Here is an 18,447-nt window from a genome sequence, read left to right on the forward strand (position 1 = left end):
ATACTCTTAAGTGCATTATAATCCTCGCGGTTATATGCTAACTTTGGTTTGGCTTTATCAAAACATGTCGAGTAAGGTGTCATACGATTTGGAATACTATCCCCTCGACAGTCCTGTCGACGGGGATAGCATTCCACCCTTCTAGAGGGACACGACATGTACATAACCTGAACCCCGGATAAAGTTAACCAGAGCCTCAGCATCACAAAATGGATGCTGCCACCACAGACACAAGTCTGACCTCCTGCTGCTGGGTCCTTCCAGCGAGAGAGGCTTGGAAAAAGGGTTTCTTGCCTTGGGAGGTGCGAGCACCACCTCAGACAGGTTTTTGTGTATTGGGTAGGACAGGGCTGAATAGAATCAGACATGCCTGGGCACAAAAGGTGTCCTCGTGCATAAGCCAGTCCAAACCGGTGCTGGGGCTTTCCAGCCCCAGTCCTGGCGCGGAGCTGGACAAAGGAAAGGGGGTGTAACCGCCCCCCTTCCTGGTCCCACCCAGAGCAGGGACCTAGCAGGTTATCCACCCCTCAGATTGGGAATAAGAGTGGGAGCAGTGCCAAAGCACCTCAGATCATCCTGAAATCAACTTGAAACTAAGAAGACTCCGGACTTCGACATTCTGCTGCACAGAAGACTGAAGAGCATCTCCCTTGTGGCCAAGGAGTGGCCACCCTGTGAACACAGGCACCATCCAGCAAGTCGACGTCTGCTTTGCCGCCGCCTCCTGCTGGAGCCCGAGCCCAGAGCCTGACGAGACCCAGACTCCCAGACTTCTCACAGCCGGATCCACAGTCCCTGCAAAGAAGGGACCCGTGGAGGCACCGAGAGACGTGGGACCGGGCATCTTGAAAGACCCCTGAGACGCTGACTGCGCAGCATCTGAGGCACCCTCGACGCTGTGCTTTGAGGTTTGAGAAGCCCCACAACCGAGCAGCATTTGCACCGAAGTTCAGCCCCCCAGCATCTCCACGATCTGCGTGGGGCCCTTTTGCATTGTGCCACTCGACGCACCATCCTGGCCACTTGCCCCGTGGTCAGTGGCCATCTTGGCGACGAAACCTACAATTTACACTGCGGGTCTGGTTGCTCCAGACTTGCCCTCGCTCCTGTAAAAAGGAGCACCCGCTCTGACCTTGCTGGTCCGAGTGATAAGCTTTCTTCACTTCCTGCGTGGCTTGCATTAGCCAAGGCCTGTTTGCTCCAATCAAGTTGCTGACACCGCCATCAACTAGAGCCTTCAGGGGACAGCTTGTGATCGACTCCTGGACGTCCTCGATCTTTTCGTGTCCACGTGGCTGCAGAGAGAAACTACACCTCATCGCCTGTTTGCACCCAACATCGCCTGGTTCCAATCTGGTTCCACGGTAGTCACTGGCTAGTGACTTTGAACATTGTCCCCTCTGCTTTCAGGTCTTCACCACTTCAGATCCACCCTTGGATCCACCGGAACTCTTCACATCGAGCCGCCTGCAGCATCTTCATCTTCAGGCACCATCGACCTGCGTGACGAAACCCGACATTACTTCGCACCTGTGCACCCGCTTCCTGTGGGTGAGGTAACTCAGCAACGCCGGTGTTCCCACACTGGTACACACCTCTAGTGTCTAGGTCTAAAGTTCTGTCCTTCTAGGTCACTCGGAAGGTTCCTTAAACACTAACTTTGTAACTTTTACGCACCATTGACATTGCATTGGTGTATGCGTGCACTTTGAGCGCTGCACCCGAGTCCCGCGGGCCTTTCCCGACTTAGTCACTGCTAGTCCCGATCAGCTCCAGCGATTCCCAAGGCCCTAGGTCTACTTCCTTTCCGATTGGTGGTTCTTATACCACTATTTTAGTACATGGTTTAGGTGGCCCCTAGGGCTCATCCATATTGTGCAACTTTTGTATATTTAAACTGTGTTTTGTTTTAACGCATTTGCTTCTGTGCTCATAAAGAGTATAGGGGATATTTGTAGTCAATAAATATATATATATTTTCAATATATATCTGTGTGGTGTCCTTTCATTTGACATTCAAGGGGATTTTGTATGGTAAAACAGCTTGCTTCACATGCCTTACAGAGTTTAGCCTAAGACTGCTTTGTCCACGCTACCACTAGGATAGCTGGTCTATAAGGTTGACTTACAACCAATCATCATAAGGGTTGCTTGGCATGGTACAAGGTGATCACTAGAACTAGTGAGCATCATATACCAGGCCAACTTCTCACAACCGCTCCCACACGCCTGCTTACCATCGCTGGTGGGGCGAGAAGGATTATACTTTAGCATTTGCACTGTCCTTTTGCCTACTAAATCATGCCGCACCTGAATGTCCAAAACTATAAGTATGTGACAATGAGCAAGGGGGGAGGGCACTCCTGCCCTTGCCTGGCATCCCTTAAGTCCTTATGGGGATCACCAGCTCAGCTCCCTCTCTGGGGAATACCCCTAGGCATACCGGCTCACAACATGTCTGAATTAAAGGGTGCTCAGTGCCAGTCAGATGGCGCTTAACATTAAGGAGTGACTAAGTCCTATTCACCCCCCACCCTAGCATGTTCACAAATTGGGGTGCGGGGCCTTCACCTGCCCACACTGAGCAGCTCCAGAGGTGGAAAATAACCAGCCCAGCTGAAATAAATTATAGTTGCACACTGGAAGTGCCAAATGCTCTATTACCAAGTCTTTCGTGCTTGACACCTTATTTCCCCGTTCCCTGGGACGGCAGCACAGGATGCCCTGCCGTCACTTGGTGTGCTCCCATACCGCAGTGCTCATGGGAACCTTGAAAAAACACCCAATTTCCACCTGGGTGTACCACCAAATCGAGACTGGCCTCACACAGCTGTAAGCCATAGAGACACATCTTAAACCTATTTACTGGTTGTTGCCACTTGGCACTTTCCCAGTTGCAGCTCTGGGTTTTTGTGAAGCGCGCGAGCCCCCGGGGCCCGCTGTTGCTGAATGGACGGTATATGTTACCCACTCGCTGCTACTGTGTATCACTACCCGCCCTGCTTGGATTGAAGGAATGCTGAATGGACCCAAGGACTTTGGACATGATCCTACACTCAGTTGGCCCCAAGCCACATCCTACAACACACATCCACAAACTACATTAAACTGACCAGGCACTGCCTTGAGTCTTCCCTGCACAAGGGACCCAACAGGCAGGTTGGCCCTGAATAACCTTCTGTTCTGGTGCCAGATTTGGGAAACTGTTTCCCATGTTCTGTGAACTACTATGCTAAAATGTAAGGCGGGATGCTAACCTGCAAACCAGAGGGGGACCCCACATCAATTAAAGGCAGGCCGACGGGGACAATAAAGATCAGACAAGAGAGGGGAACCTGCCCTGTATGGTCTAATAGATGGCCTCAACGAGGTCCACTATATTATGTGATGTACCCAGAACCCACGAGGGACACTTCAGAAATACATTGGCTCCGATTTATTGAAATAATTTTTTATTTTAAAGTTCATTTTTCTTATAAATAGGTTGAAACAATCCAATGAATAAATATATACATAAATATAAGAAAGAGCAGCAAAACAAAATTAACAGTGGTTCTTACTCCACACTATCATACCAACTACACACATACTTAGACATTCACACATCACACAACACTTATGCAGGGATGGTCTTTGGTGGAATGGAGACCGCTGGTTGGGTATCCTGGTTGGTTCTGTGAGTTCCAGGATAGGAACAGACGCCAACGCTCGTTTCGGTGTGCGGCCCCGTCCGGGGCTACACCTTCATCAGGGCAAAGTGTGGTGGAGCAAGTGGAACCACAAGGGGGTGGATGATCTGTTACTACTGAGCTAAACTAGTTTCAAGTAGAGGAATCTTCTCGTTCAAGGTTAGTTATATCAGTTTAACCCGAGTGAATCAGGGCATCAAGGTCTTTAAACATCTGTAGGAAAATAAGAATGTTTCGCCAGAAGATAGGTAAAAAGACTGAATCAGCTGTAGACGCCAATGCGAAGAAGTTGATGGTTCCCTGGTAAAACAGAGGACAGCTCCGTAGATTGGGTTCAGTTTTTCATAAAAAATTACATGTGCTGGAGTGCACGCACGACGCCTTCCGGCAGACAGAAGACACAAGGCCAGGAGAGGGACCTTTTCCACTTTCAAGAGAGACTTCAGAGATGCGGCTGTCTCGCGACGCAGGGTTTCCTTTAAAGATAGGGAAAAGCAAAGGGCGTATAATCGAGTAGAATGTCTTTTCCCCTTTCAGCAAAGAACGGCTTATTCGTAACACAGGGTTTCCTTAAGGGATAGGAAGAGGCGGGGGGAAACGCAATCTGAGGAGATGATGTCTGAAGCGCATCCGGTCGGCGGCGGCAGCAGCACACACAGGGGCAGGGAATCAGCAGATGCTAACCTGCCCCAAACTTGGCGATCATAACGGCCTGCGCAAGCTTGCGGAAATATCGAGATGCTTGACAACAATCCAGCCGCCCGCAAAACCCAGGGGCCATGCCGCCATTCTTTGGCCTGTAACTCTGCCCAGACAATGAAAACTCCTACCCATTCAGTAATTGTGACATGTTTGGACCTGTCCCTCAAAGTTAGGCCAAGCAACCCTGGATGAGGTCTGGGTCCCCCCCAATGTGTATCAGGGAGCCGACAAGTCAGTGGGAACGAAGGAGGGGGAACAGGATGACCGCTACCTGCCCATTCTAGAATACTGGGAATGCCTGGTGTTCCTTACTACGCCGCTGCCCCTTGTGCCCCCAACCTCTTAAGTACAGTGCACTTACTGGTGTCAACTCCCACAGTCGCCATACTGCCCAGGCTAAAGGGGCGGTGCTTCCCTCATAGCTGAAGCCACTTGCCAGTGCTTAGCGGCCTCAACCAGACATTTTGGAGCTAAACTACTGTAGCAGCTAAATGTTGTCAACATGGTTCGCACATCTCTGTAGTATCTGCCTGAATCGCTTGCCATGGCTATTCTTTCCCTTTAGCAATGTCCTTATTGTTTGCCTCGACCGAATATGTAGCTATGTCTCTGTGCTCTGATACTGTGTCCTTTGTAACGATGTAACCTGCAACTATGGTCTGCTACTCATGTAAAGCGCTCAGATGCATCCGGTTCTAACCAGCACCATATTTTTAGAAGGATTGTGAGCACAGAGCACCCAATAAATACTGTACTCAACACGGTGCAAAAGCTCTTGCTAAGAGGGAACCTCAAATTAGGTGCTGTCTTTACCTGCCTTCCCATAATCTGCAGTCATGTGACCTTGGCTGGAGGTACACATTCCTTATAAATTGGTGCCTACCAAGTATAAGTTTCTTTTTATTCTTCTCAAACTGTGAGAGCAAATTCAAACACCAACGGTCGCACTACCGACCCGCAGCGCTCCGCTCACCTATTATTTAATTATTAGTGAGCTGTTGCTGTGTTACCCTTTGAAAACACGCTTGGAACTTGCTTGTGGTAGAAAACACATTTAGAAATTGGAAGAGGTAGTCCGTGCGTTGACAGTTACTTTCCTAAAGTGGGCATGAAAGAGCTGGACTGTATCAAATTCAAGGCTGCTCTAAACAGGGGCTCCCCAATAAGTTTCTCCCAAGGGCAGCTGATAAAACTACTGCATGTGCTGTTGATCACGAGTATGCAATCCTAACCTCAAACCTTCCAAATGCTGTGTTTAAACGGCAGAGCCCTCGCGCCTCCTGGAGAAGGCCATGCATTACCAATCGAGAAGATGTTAATAATCAATGTGCGCCCAGGCGACATCACGCACGCCTTAGCTTCCCCAGCCGACCGTCAATATTTGCCGTGACACGATAACTAAACATCAAAAGCTCCACAGTGGCAGTAACCGCAAAGTCATCTCTCCACCGCAATTCTGGATAAGGGTATGGCTTACGCTGTGCAAGCCAGGGTAAATAAGCAAGGATACCCACAGGCCCCTCCGCCCAAATACACATGTTGTGGTCCCAGCGGAATACCTAGAACTGGCCTACACATCCCAATGACCAAGGCCCTCCTCCTGAAGCAGACTCACAGTCGGTGCGTGCCAAGCCCTGTTCCCACTGGACGTCTTTCCTGAGAACAAGTACGGGTATTGCACAAGGAATCATGTTTTATTATGCCAGGTTCAATTCCCACAAAGTTTATAGGGTGCGTGCTTTAAGTTGGGGGGGGGGGAGTGAACGTTTATTCTCCAAAGTTGGATACAGGAGCAACTGTAAAGCTGACTTACACCGCACTACCATGTAGCCAACCAACGCGAGAACCTTGCCCAGGTCTTACTACCTGTAGGAGCAACAGGGAACAAAGCACTCCGGGACAAACCCAACAATTTGAGTGGTGTTTGGACATTGACCCTGCTTCAGTTTGAAATGCTAAGACTGTGCAAGCTCCTGTTTTGATGCTATTGAGCTCACTCTTGAAGGTACATCACCAGGAGGATGGTCCGGAAACCACCTTCCTCGCCGCGCAACTCCAGCTCGCACACCCAGAACGCGATCCCTGGTGGACCCCCAAAACTACATCCACCATGCCTTCTGCTGCTACACTCCCTTGAGCAGCTGTACTAAAATGCTGTCCAGCGAGCATTATACCCCCAACCTTTGGGCATGGAAACCAGGTAACATTCGGACAGGTTGAGAAACCAGGAGAGCTATGTCACCTAGTGGCCTGACACTTTAAGCCATAACGGGGAGATACAACCACTGCCTTTACTAAAATGCCGGATAAAACCAACCGGACCAACCACATCCCCTGTATTCTCTGGCACCCTAATGCCTGCTGACCTGCCATGGCGTTGTACCTCAAGTCCCAGGGTAGCACGTGAGATCGGGATGGACCCGACACGTGGGAGCCATCCCAAAACCACTGAGTCAACTATTGACATAGGTGAAAATATATCTACGACAGATAAGCACCGAACGAATCACTCAATAAAGCGAAGATCAATCAGACATACATGAAACCTTGAAGAACAGGTCTGCTCCTCTGTTCACATAGAACACATCTGCTTCCTTCCATATCAACTTGACTGTCCTTCCCATAAACCTCATGCAAGAAAAAGGGGGGGCGTCACCACTACAGACCTCATCATCCTGTGCCTTTTATTATTTTTTTTTTAAATGGTGCGAAATCGCCCAGAGGTATTGCAGTGCTTCACCTGAGCACTGTATTTACATTACACCTTCAAGCACGGGGAGGTTACGTGATTTTCCCAGAATCACAGGATGTGGACGCGACCCCGAGGCGCGAACCCTGGACTCCTGCACCAGGGACTGCAGTTTAGCTGGCGGACCAATGCCTGTCCAGGTCCCTGGCAAAGGTGCTAGTCTGCCCCATCACAGTGCACACACCCACCAAGAGAAAGTCCTGTGCGTGCCCATGACTGGGGCTTGGCCGCGCCGCCCCACGACACAGACTGGAACATAAAACCCTCAAGGTCTGGTCCCTTACTAACATTTGTGCTGCAGGAACACCCCGGCGAGCGGGACCCACGCGGCGCTCGCTGCTCTCCCCCAACACAGCCCCAGGCCCCGGTCCCACCTAACAGCTAAGGGGAGGCCAGACTGATCTGGGGGAGGGCGCGGCGTTCAGTGCCCCAACTGATTCCCATGGCCATGTGAACTCACAAAGCGCCTGATTCGGGGGGGGGGGGGGGGAGGCATGCCGCAATAAACTTATCTTCGCCTAGTGGTGCACCGTATTTTTTTTAATGTTTTTATTAAATGAACAGACAGAGCGAAGATGCATACATTTGCAACAGCATGAATCATATACATTGCAGGTACAATCAAGCTTAACTAGTACTCTAGTTACATAGTGAAAAGAAGCGTTTTTGATTAGGCACAACAGCACCCCATCACAGATGAGAACAGCAACTACCCTCAGTCTGAGCTGACCTCGTCTTCGTTTAGGCGTGGTGGCTCACATATATAACCTCTGAACTTATACCAGGCACCCCATATTTTCTCCCATTTCCCAGGGCATCCACGGTGGACAAACACCACTTTCTCCGCCACCATTGCATCATCCATGTCCCTGCACCAGTTCCGGAGTGTAGGCAGCACATCTGAGCCCCACAGCATGGCGATATTGCGTTTCGCCACCATCATACCCAACATTGCCCAATCCTGTTGGCGATGATTTAATTCATTAGCCTCCCATACATTCAATAAACAGCGTTGGGGAACAGGCAAAAGGGAAACATCTAGGGCCTGAGAGATTGTACGCATCACTGCTGTCCAGTACAGTGCCACACATCCACAGTCCCATATAGTATGATAGAATGTCCCCTCCTCCCCGCACCCTCGCAGACAATACATATGAGACGCCTTCCCTATCTTGTATAACGTTGTTCTGGTGTAGTACGTACGGTGCAGTATTTTAAGTTGAACTAGTTTTAACCTAGAGGGTATTGCCGTTTCCCGCGGGGAGGAAAGGGCCTCCTGCCACTCGGAGTCATCCAGCGTGCCAACGTCTCAAGACCAGTTCATCTTCAGTTTGGACGTCGTGTCAGGAAGGTTATTAACCAGTTTTTGGTATGTGAAAGATGTGGCTTTACCCGTCATATGTTCCGTCAGAAGCCTATCTTCGAGAGGGGTGGATTCCTGCAATTCAGTACCCACCGGTATGGCTGTTTGCGTCGGATGCCGAATTTGGAAGTATGTGAACTGTTCCGTCCGTGCCATGTCATATTGTGTTTGTAAGAGGGAGAAGTCTACCACCTTACCCTTCTTCCAAAGGTCCTCCACTACAGAAATGCCTATGTTGTCCCAAACCTGGAACCCTTTACTGTTACGAAGAGAATCTAACCTACACGAGTCCCACAATGGTGTCATTTGCGTGATGGTACCAGAACATTGAAGACGCCTGTGTGCTTTGTGCCAAAGATGTACTGAATGTCGTGTAGGGCCTATTAAGTCCGATGGCGTACGGCGGCTGTATAGATTGCCCATCAGTCCTCTAGACTCCAAGCATTGTCTGTCCGCACAGTATGCCGGTTCATTCTGAGGGGCATGAAGCCAGTAATTTATTTGCTTTAGATGGGCCGCCCAGTAGTACAATTCGATATTTGGGAGTGCTATGCCTCCATCATACCAGTCTCTTACTAATTTGTCTTGCATGATGCGTGCTAGTTTTCCATCCCACAATAGGCTGGAGACTGTCGTAGCGATAGCTTTAAAGTATGATGCCTGGACCAAAAACAGCGTGTTTTCTAGGACATATAGGAAGCGTGGGAGTGGCATCATTTTATATAGGGCCGCCTTACCCAGAAGCATCAGGGGGAGAGCCCGCCATACCTTCACGTCGCGTTTGAAACGGTCCAGCAGTGGCCTTAGATTTAAAGTATAGAATTCATCTGGATCCGACGTGACATATATACCCAAGTATTGGAACGCCGTTGTAGTAGGCCGTAGGGGGCACCTCGCAGGAAGCACAGGGGGAGGCCAGCCAGAACAAAGAGGACAGATTTGGACCAAATAATCCTGTAACCTGACACTCTTCCGAACTTTTCACATACATTTAACAATTCCAAAATGGATTTTTTGGGGGACGTGAGATAAAGGAGTATATCGTCTGCGTATAGGGATATTCGATCCTCCCATATGTTGGACTAGCGGAGTCCTTTGTTAGAGGGCTCCCATCTAATCCAGATTGCTAACGGCTCCAGAATCAGTGCAAACAGTAAGGTGGACAACGGACATCCCTGCCTCGTCCCACGGCCAAGCGGGAAATCCCTTGAGGTGTGCCCATTGGCAGCCACGTGAGCCAGGGGTTTGGTATAGAGCAGACGGACCCAGGCACAGAATTTAGGGCAGAAGCCCATGTGTTGGAGCACTGCGAGTAAATATGGCCATTCTACTGTATCGAACGCCATAGTGGCGTCCAGGGAGAGGAGGACCGCGGGTTCCTGTATGTATGCCCTGCGCGCCATGACCGCGTGAAAGCGGCGTAGGTTGAGTGCTGTACTACGATGGGGCATAAAGCCAGACTGGTCTGGATTTACCAAGGTGGCAAGGTGGGGGGTCAGGCGCATCGGCAGCAATTTGGCGAGGATCTTGGGTTCTGCATTTAGTAAGGAAATTGGGCGATAGGAGGCGCAGTCCGCCGCAGGCTTGCCTGGTTTATGGATTGAAACAATCGTGGCAAGGCGCAGATCTCTAGGCAGCTCCCCGGTTTCAAGACTATCACAGAACATATTCAGTAAGAAGGGAGCCGTCGTTTGCACTGTTTTCTTATACAATTCCACCGGGAGCCCGTTGGGTCCCAGTGCCTTACCAGACGCGAGCGAGTAAGTCGCCGCTTGAATTTCATCAGTGGTGATGTCTACCTCTAGTAGGAGTGCCGATTCTGGGGACAGGTGAGGGATCGTTAGATCCTTGATATTCTCATATGCCTCCTCCACCGTAGAGGACGCTTGGGGAGCATATGTTTTTTCAAAATGATCAGCTAGGAGGCCTACTATAGCGTTAGGGTCTGAGGTCGTAGAGCCCGCGGGGGACGACAGCTGTGCCATGACTCTACTTGCTTTTTCTTTTTTGTCAAGCCAAGCTAATATCTTCCCCGCTTTGTCCCCATCTCATAAACTCTATATCGGGACGTTTGGAGTGTGATTTTCGCCATTTCCCTCTGGTACGCTACATATGCAGTTTGCTTGAGGTAAAACTCTTGAGCGGTCCCCGGTGAACGGTGAAGGGTGAGTCTCCTGCTCCGTTATTGCGGCGGCAAGGTCTGTCTCGAGGCCGTCTAGTTCTGCTCGCTGCGCTCGCTTATGGCCAATAATTGAGGCCATCGCCTGCCCGGGTAGGACTATTTTATAGGCCTCCCAGAGAGTACTGGGGAAGACCACCGAGCCAGTATTTTCTTGGAAAAAGTGCTTGGCGGTTCCTGTAAGGGCTGTCATAAGAGGGGCAACCTGTAAATAACCAGCATGAACAGGAATCATGCGCTGTCTATGAGTTTGGTGGTGCGTATACTTTAGTAACAGTGGGGAGTGATCAGAAATACCCCTAGGACGAATATCTACCTCTTCTATTCCCTGTAGGCCATCTGCCGACATCAGAATGTAATCAATCCACGTGAGACAATTATGGACTCCAGAATAAAAAGGGTATTGTCTGTCGTCGGGGTGCTTATACCTCCAGCCGTCTGTTAGCCCCAGGGCATCTATAAGTCCAAGCAGACTTGGACCCCCCATGTACCACTGGTCTGGCCGGGTATCTGTCTATCTCGTCATCAAGGATATCATTAAAGTCACCTCCTATCACCAACGTCGCGACAAGCAGAGTCAGTAGGAATGCCGTAAATGCAGAGCGTGCCTTCGCGTGTAGGGCAGGTGGGATGTATACAGAAAGAAAATGAAACAATTGACCTTCCCATTGACATGTAATTGCCGCAAAGCGGCCTTGGTCACCAACTCGTTTCTGTTTGAGCACCAGTGGGAAATTTTTCCTGACATGGATCCCTGTACCCCTAGAGCCTGAGGAGAATTCTGCATGCGCCAACATAGTATACCCCCACCTATCCATTGCTTTGATAGCAGAACCCACTAGGTGTGTTTCCTGCAATACAACTACCACAGGATCACTTTGTTTTAAATAGTGCAATACAAGGCCCCGCTTCACTTTGTCTCCCAATCCCCGAACGTTCCATGTCAAAACAGTTAGGGCTGACTGATGGGGTAGTTGTGCCTGACGAGTCTCGAGTTCACGTGTTGCGGGTGTAGCCATCTATGATGAAGTACAGTGTCAAATAACCAAAGATATACTTGTCCTGCAATGATCCTTTGCAATCCTACAAACCACCAAATCAACGAAATTAAACAACTCAGTTACTTCCCCACCCTGGGTCCCACCCACCCTCCCTGCCTCCCTGCTCGGCGAACCTTAAACTGCCCACCACCCCAACTCAGCAGAGTGCTTTTCCCCTCCCATAACTACAATACTTGCTTGTCGAGGGTAAAGAGTTCAGTGAGGCACCAGCACTTTAGTGTCTCTCAGGCCTGCCTCAGTCCAGAACCTCAAAACGGCTAAATCGCAGTTGTCCATAATACCGCTCCAGGCATCAGGAATCCGTATGGCCACGGCGGTGCTCATTCCTCCTCTAGGAGTAGCGCATGGTTCGACTCTTGGCTTCTGGGTCTCAAATTCCCTCGAGCGTCTTCCCCATCCCAGTGACGGTGAGTTCTGGGTTTAAAATCTGTACGGCTAACAGGACGCCATCCCTCCAGCCAGTCATGCGCCGTCTCAGGCGTTTCAAAGAACCAAGTCCGGCCATCCACCACTACTCTGAGTTTTGCAGGGAAGAGCATAGAGTATGGCAGCTCCTGTGCCCGGAGTAATTTTTTTACTTCAAAGAAGCTCCGCCTACGTCTAGATACAGCTGCTGTGTAATCCGGGAAAAAGGTTATAGTGGAATTTAAAATGCGGATGGGGGGAGAGACCCTTGCTGCTTGTAAAATTGCGTCCCTGTCCCTAAAGTTGAACAGTCTGGCGAGTACTGGTCTTGGAGGTGCTCCTGGCTTAGGTTTGCCGCCAGGCACCATGGGGGCGCGCTCCACTGAGAATAAATGTGAAAGCCCCTTGGGTTGCAGCTTAGTCTTTATCAATTCTTCCACATATAGGTCCCTTGGCTGGGCACCTTCAGTCTCCGGAATACCAATAATTCTCACGTTGTTTCGTCGTGCGCGCCCTTCCTGGTCATCAAGCTTTTCCGCAAGTAACTTGTTCTCCTTTTCGAGCTGGGCGACCGAAGTCTGTAGTTCTGAAGTGTCCGTAACTAAAGATTTTGCAACTATCTCCACTTCTTTCACCCTGTCCGCCATCTTGTGGAGGTCAGCCCTCAACAGAGAGACATCCATGGAGATTGTTCCCACCGTGGTCTGTACACTCGCTAGAGCCTTCATGATGTCTTCAAGAGTGACCTTTTTTGTTCCTTTGCCCTCCAGTGTTTTACCTAGAGGGGGCACCGGAGCTGAGCCCTTGTCATATGCATACTTGTCCAGTTTTGCTTGTGTAGTATGGTTTTTCGTCCCCCTGCCCGCCATATCGTTGTAATTTGTGAAGCACACGATGTTTTGAATCAGATACGACGTCACGTTTTCAACTGGCAGTAGTCCTCAGATGTGCCTAAGTGACTCTGCCCCACTGCGGCAGCACTGCGGGATTCACCGCTGGTAGGCCGGGTTCTGTGGTGATTGAGGGGCACAGGGGGAGGGGGTGCGGGGGGGGAATACACAGTTTGTATCTCCTCGGAAGTGGGTCAGTTTGCTTTTCCCACCTCAGACCTGCAAGGCAACAGCAATCCTCACATATGTCAACTCTTGCCAAGGAAATGCAGCGTGAAATATGTTGCACCCCACAACTCCAACTCCTCTCCGAGGTGTACCCCCCCGGCCCCTGTGCCACATCCGTTCCAAATCGGGCACTGCGCAATGTCTCACCAAGCGTCAGGATTTCTCTCCCGGGATCAGGGTGCCCCTCCGAGGGGCTATGCCGCAGTGCGGGGCAGCATGGGTGCTATGATCGCACCGCCAACATCAATCGTCAGACCAGTAATGGTGGGAGGGCAAGCTCCAGCCACCGTCGCGCTTCACCCTCTCCCGTGGTCGGCAGCAGTAATTAGACCTCCAGTCCGATACATACATTTAGCCGCATTGCTGGAAACCGGCCTCCACACGCAGACAAAGGCACACTCATCGGGGCTCACATGGGGGAAGAGCATGAACAGTCCCGCCGATGATGTAGGGAGTAGGCGAGGCCAGCGTTGTTTCACCCCCAGTTCTCGGCGGTAGCAGCTCCGCGATGTGCTCGTGTCCTCCCCGGGCAGGATCGGCCACTACAGTCCCCGGTCTGTCCGGTCCGCGCAGGCCGCTCTCTCCCAGGATGTAATTAAAGCGGAAGGCGGTGCCGGATTTTCACCTGAGTCCCTCCGGTCGATGCAGCTTGGGTTCCGACGTCGGCTACAGCCTTCGGAACACAGAAAGGCACGGATCAAGTAAAGGATTTATGTAAAGGGCAGCGTCGTCCTCGGAGCTCAAAGACTGAGCGTCCATCTAGCTCAGCCGGTCGCCACGCCCCCCCGGTGCACCTTATTTAATTATGCATTTTTATAAAGCGCGGAGAAGACCCGAAGGTGTCCGGGCGCTTCAATAGGAGCAGTAATGATAGATGAGATCAAATTCAACAAAAGCACCTAGCCGGCTCTCTGCATCGCGTTGGATCACCCCACCGCCGGGAGCGTTGTGGGTGGGGGGGGGGGGATTCTGAAACCCAATGATACTTTAGCGACAAGCACTATGTGCTACACTGTAGCTTGTTTAAAGGTACCTGGCCAGCGCTACCAACGGCTGGCCCGCTTGCCCCCATAACAGGGAGCATGTGCAACACTACCCCGCAGCAGAGCCCCTGCAGCCCCCCATACGGGGGCACAAAGGATTAGCCACCAAGCGCCACTGCCTGTTGTGGGGGTGGGCATGCTGCCGCGGTGAGCGGCCTCGGGTTGGGCCAACCCCCCACCCCAGGTTCTGACAACTACTACCTCAGGCGAGATAAACTCCCGGCCCCAACCGCGCTGCCTAGAAATTAAACTCGAATTGGGGGAAGTGCCCCGGCACCCCTTGAGCCTTGGAGTGGTGCAACCCCTGGGGAATATGGCTGCCCCCCCCACGCAACAAACAAACCTGTGCGGGCCTCGTGATAGCGCTGTTGGCCTGGCCGCGCATCGGCGGAGAGGCCAGCATTGCTGCCAGGAAAGTGGAACGGGTCCCGTGGGGGCAGGCAGCACGAGCCCTGGCTCAGAAGGTACCGGGGGTGAGGGAGCAGAGCTGCGCGCATTGTGCCCCACACCCCAGGAACCCGCTGAGTGCTCCTGCCTCCAAGCAGCTCCGAAGCGAGCCAGCAGCATGGCAGGGTCCGTAGCTGCCAGCTGGACGCGACCCCTCGTGCCTCGCCCCACCTGAAGGGAGGGGATGCCCCACTATGCCGGTACCCACCACGCGGCGGCTGCCTGGATTCTGCACCCCGCCTCCTCCCGGCGGCCGCGGCGGGGCCATCCTGCCCTCAATACAACCCCGATGGGGGAGACCGGGCAGGGAGCGATAGAACACGGGGGAGCGCGTGGGTATGCCCCCACATTCTCAATTGCATGACGCCAATTGGCCTGCCGCCCTCCCTCCTGCACCGCGGGGATTAAGCCTTTGTACCGACTCAACCATGCTCCCTAAGGCCGCCGAAATCACAGCAGCCGAGCTGTGGGCGATTAACCCCAACACCCCACCCCCCTCCTCCTCCGGTGGCTCTTGAGCGTGGCTCGGCCGCCCTGCCAGTGTACACCCTGCAAGGGTCACTGGGCGGGGGGGGGGTGTACATCAAGGCACTAACCGTGAACTCGGCCGCTCCTGGGTAGGGGGGACTCCGGCCCCGGGACAGACATGAGCTACAATATCTTGCACTAAACCCAGCAAGCTAGCTTCTCCCACGGGCAGCAGCCCCACAGGAATGGGGGGGGGGGTGAAATGATCTCCACACACACGAAGGCATCCCTACCGCAACGGGTGGGCGGTGCTCAAAGGCCTGGAAACTGCGGCTCAATGCACACTCCCGCACCGCCAGACCAACCCAGTGCATGTCAGGCATGTTTGACTGCCCTGGGCCCGGATGCTCAGCTGCAACGAAAAGGCCCCTCAGGAGGTCCTCACAGCGTCTTGACCTCACCCGCACGATGACCCCCAATAGTCCTGGGCACAGGAAGCCTGAGGCGTGGTGCAGACACGGGTGTCTCGCCGGGCATTTGAGACTGCACAACGCTGACCACACGACCCGAGGATTCGGACCTGCAAAACGGACGGACCCACTGCGCCGCTTGCTGCCCTTTGTAGTGTGGCCCCTGCACGGGCTGTGACTGAAGGGTGAGACGAAGAGCTAAAGAAGCTCCGTCGTCTACCGCTGCTAAGATCGGTCTGCGCTGCGTAAGGGCGGGAAGCTTTCACCCCCCTTTAAGCCCTCACTGCCCCAGTCCCTTGCCCCACTCTGATCGAAGGCACAAACCCAGTGGGCCTCCTACACGGCAGACCCGAGAGCTTGATGCTGGGACGAGGGGCCCACACGGCAGTAGCCTTGTGGAGCCTGGGCGTGGTGGGGGGGGGGGGGGTTGATTGCCTCACCTCGCTCCTTGATCGACCAAACTCAGGACACCAGGCCGTAGCGAGCGGCAACCCAGACGGCGTGTCCCACAAGGCAGTGGCCGCATGTGTCCGGTGCGACGACAAAGAGGTCTTCAGCGTGGTAAGGGGGGCATATATACCCCTCACTCCGCCTACCGCACCGGACATGACGCGGCCCTGTCCGTGCCCAGGAGGGGACTCCCCTAGTGTCCCTGCCCCTTAGGGAGGAAAGGAGGGGGTTGGGCTGCTCGATGGTACTAAAGGAGTGGCCTCCTGCGGTGGCCTCGGGCCGCCGCATTGAGTTTAGTGAGTGCACAGCTGGTGAAAGGTCATCTCAACCCGGGAACTCAAGTGTGTATTTTTTTTGCTGCAGGACACACTACGCTAAGGCATCATGAAATGAAATGAAATGAAAGTAGTCTTGTAACGCGCAGACTTAGCCCGTAGGCATCAAGGCGCCTAACAGAAAAAGTTCTGAAAATGTATGTACCAGGAGCCAGCTTATGGGTATGCCGCTGAAAAAAGCCATGTTTTTAATGCCCTCCTAAAGGGACCGATGGCAGGTTTAATTTTTTATTCCAGGGGAAGGGTGTTCCACAGCCTGGAGGCCACAACCGAAAAGGCCCTTCCTCCCTACCTGACTTTCCGAACCCGAGGGACAATCAAAAGGTTCTTACTGGCGGAGCGAAGGTTTCTTCAGGGAGTATAGGAGGCTAAGAGAGATCGAAAATCTTCAGAGCCATCTCCAAATAGGGCCCCATGGACCAGACATAGGATCTTAAAAGAGATCCTGGCCTGAATCGGGAGCAAATGTAGACTCTTCCTGGCTAGAGTAGCAGATGAGCGGCTGGGGACATCCAGAATAAATCTAGCTGCCGCGTTTTGAACAGTCTGAAGACGTTGTATCAGGCCTAGGTTAATACCCGAGTAGAGTGCATTACAGTAATCTAGCCGGGAGGTAACCAAGGCCACTACAGTCTGTTTACGGGCTTTAAGTGAGAGGTAATGAGTGATTTTCTTAAGGGTCCTAATGATACCCCAGCAGGTAGAAATCGTTCTATTTACCTGCTGGTCCATGGCAAGAGAGGAATCAATCATTACGCCCAAATTCCGGGCGGATTTGGTGGGCCTTGGGCATTCTCCGAGGGATGGGGGCCACCAGTCACTTGACCAGGCATCCTGGTCTCCCCCGAAGATCAAAACCTCGGTTTTCTCCCCGTTCAGCTTCAGTGAGTTGCAGATCATCCACCGTGCAACTGCCTCCATGCAGTTCCTGAAGCTGAGAACAGAGGTACTCACCGAGTGGGAGAGAGAGAGACCAGGATTTGGGTGTCATCGGCGTATGACACCAACTCCATCCCAAAATTTCGTACCAGCCTGGCGAGTGGGGTCACACAAATGTTAAAAAGGGTCGGGCTTAAGGCCGGCCCCTGAGGTACCCCACAACACACAGGTTTAAAAGGGGACACAAACTCACCTAGCTTGACCCTCTGCTCTCGCTGGTTGAGAAAGGAAGACAGCAGACTGAGTGCAGATCCCTCTACCCCTATCTCCCTAAGACGCGATGTTAAAATTAAGGGAGATAGGGTATCAAAAGCTGCAGTCAGATCTAGCAGGACCAATAAAGTCGTCTGCACTTGATCAACCTTTGTACAAATTTTGTTAACAACCACAGTAAGGGCCCACCCAGTACTATGGTGTTTCCGATACCCATGCTGTGATGAATCCAGGTGGGCGGTGGAATCAAGAAAGGTAGTTAGATTTAAGTTAAGATGAGTTTCCAGCATTTTTGCTGGAGCCGGCAGCAAGGATATTGGACGAAAATTCTTTAGAATCTGAGGGTCCAATGATGGCTTTTTCAATAGAGGCTTAACCACTGCCTTTTTCCAGGACACTGGAAAAGTGCCCTCCTTTATGGCAAGGTTCATCACTTCAAGATGTAGAGGCAAAAGAACCTCCCTACAATCCTTCAGAATCCTAAGGGGACAGGGGTCCAGTGGAGAGCCAGATTTGATCCTATTCAAGAGCAAGTCCAGTTGCTGGAGAGTAAGGGGAGGGAAATTGGACAGAGTGCTAGGAGGATCCATAATCCGGCAATCCCTAGGAGAAGGATTTGGTAGGGAAAAGGGATCCAGTAGGTCCCTTTGGGATTCCAGAGAGGTATGGATATCCGCTATTTTAGTGTGAAAAAACAGCGAGATCTTATCGCACAATGCTTGGGACCCAATAACAGGGTCAGGGGTCTGTAGGGTACACAGGGAATCCACGATTTTAAACAGTTCCCTTGGTAAAGTGAGGGAGGCCGTAAGGTTG

The sequence above is a fragment of the Lissotriton vulgaris genome, chromosome 9, assembly GCF_964263255.1.
Source record: "Lissotriton vulgaris chromosome 9, aLisVul1.2, whole genome shotgun sequence".
Taxonomy (NCBI): domain Eukaryota; kingdom Metazoa; phylum Chordata; class Amphibia; order Caudata; family Salamandridae; genus Lissotriton; species Lissotriton vulgaris.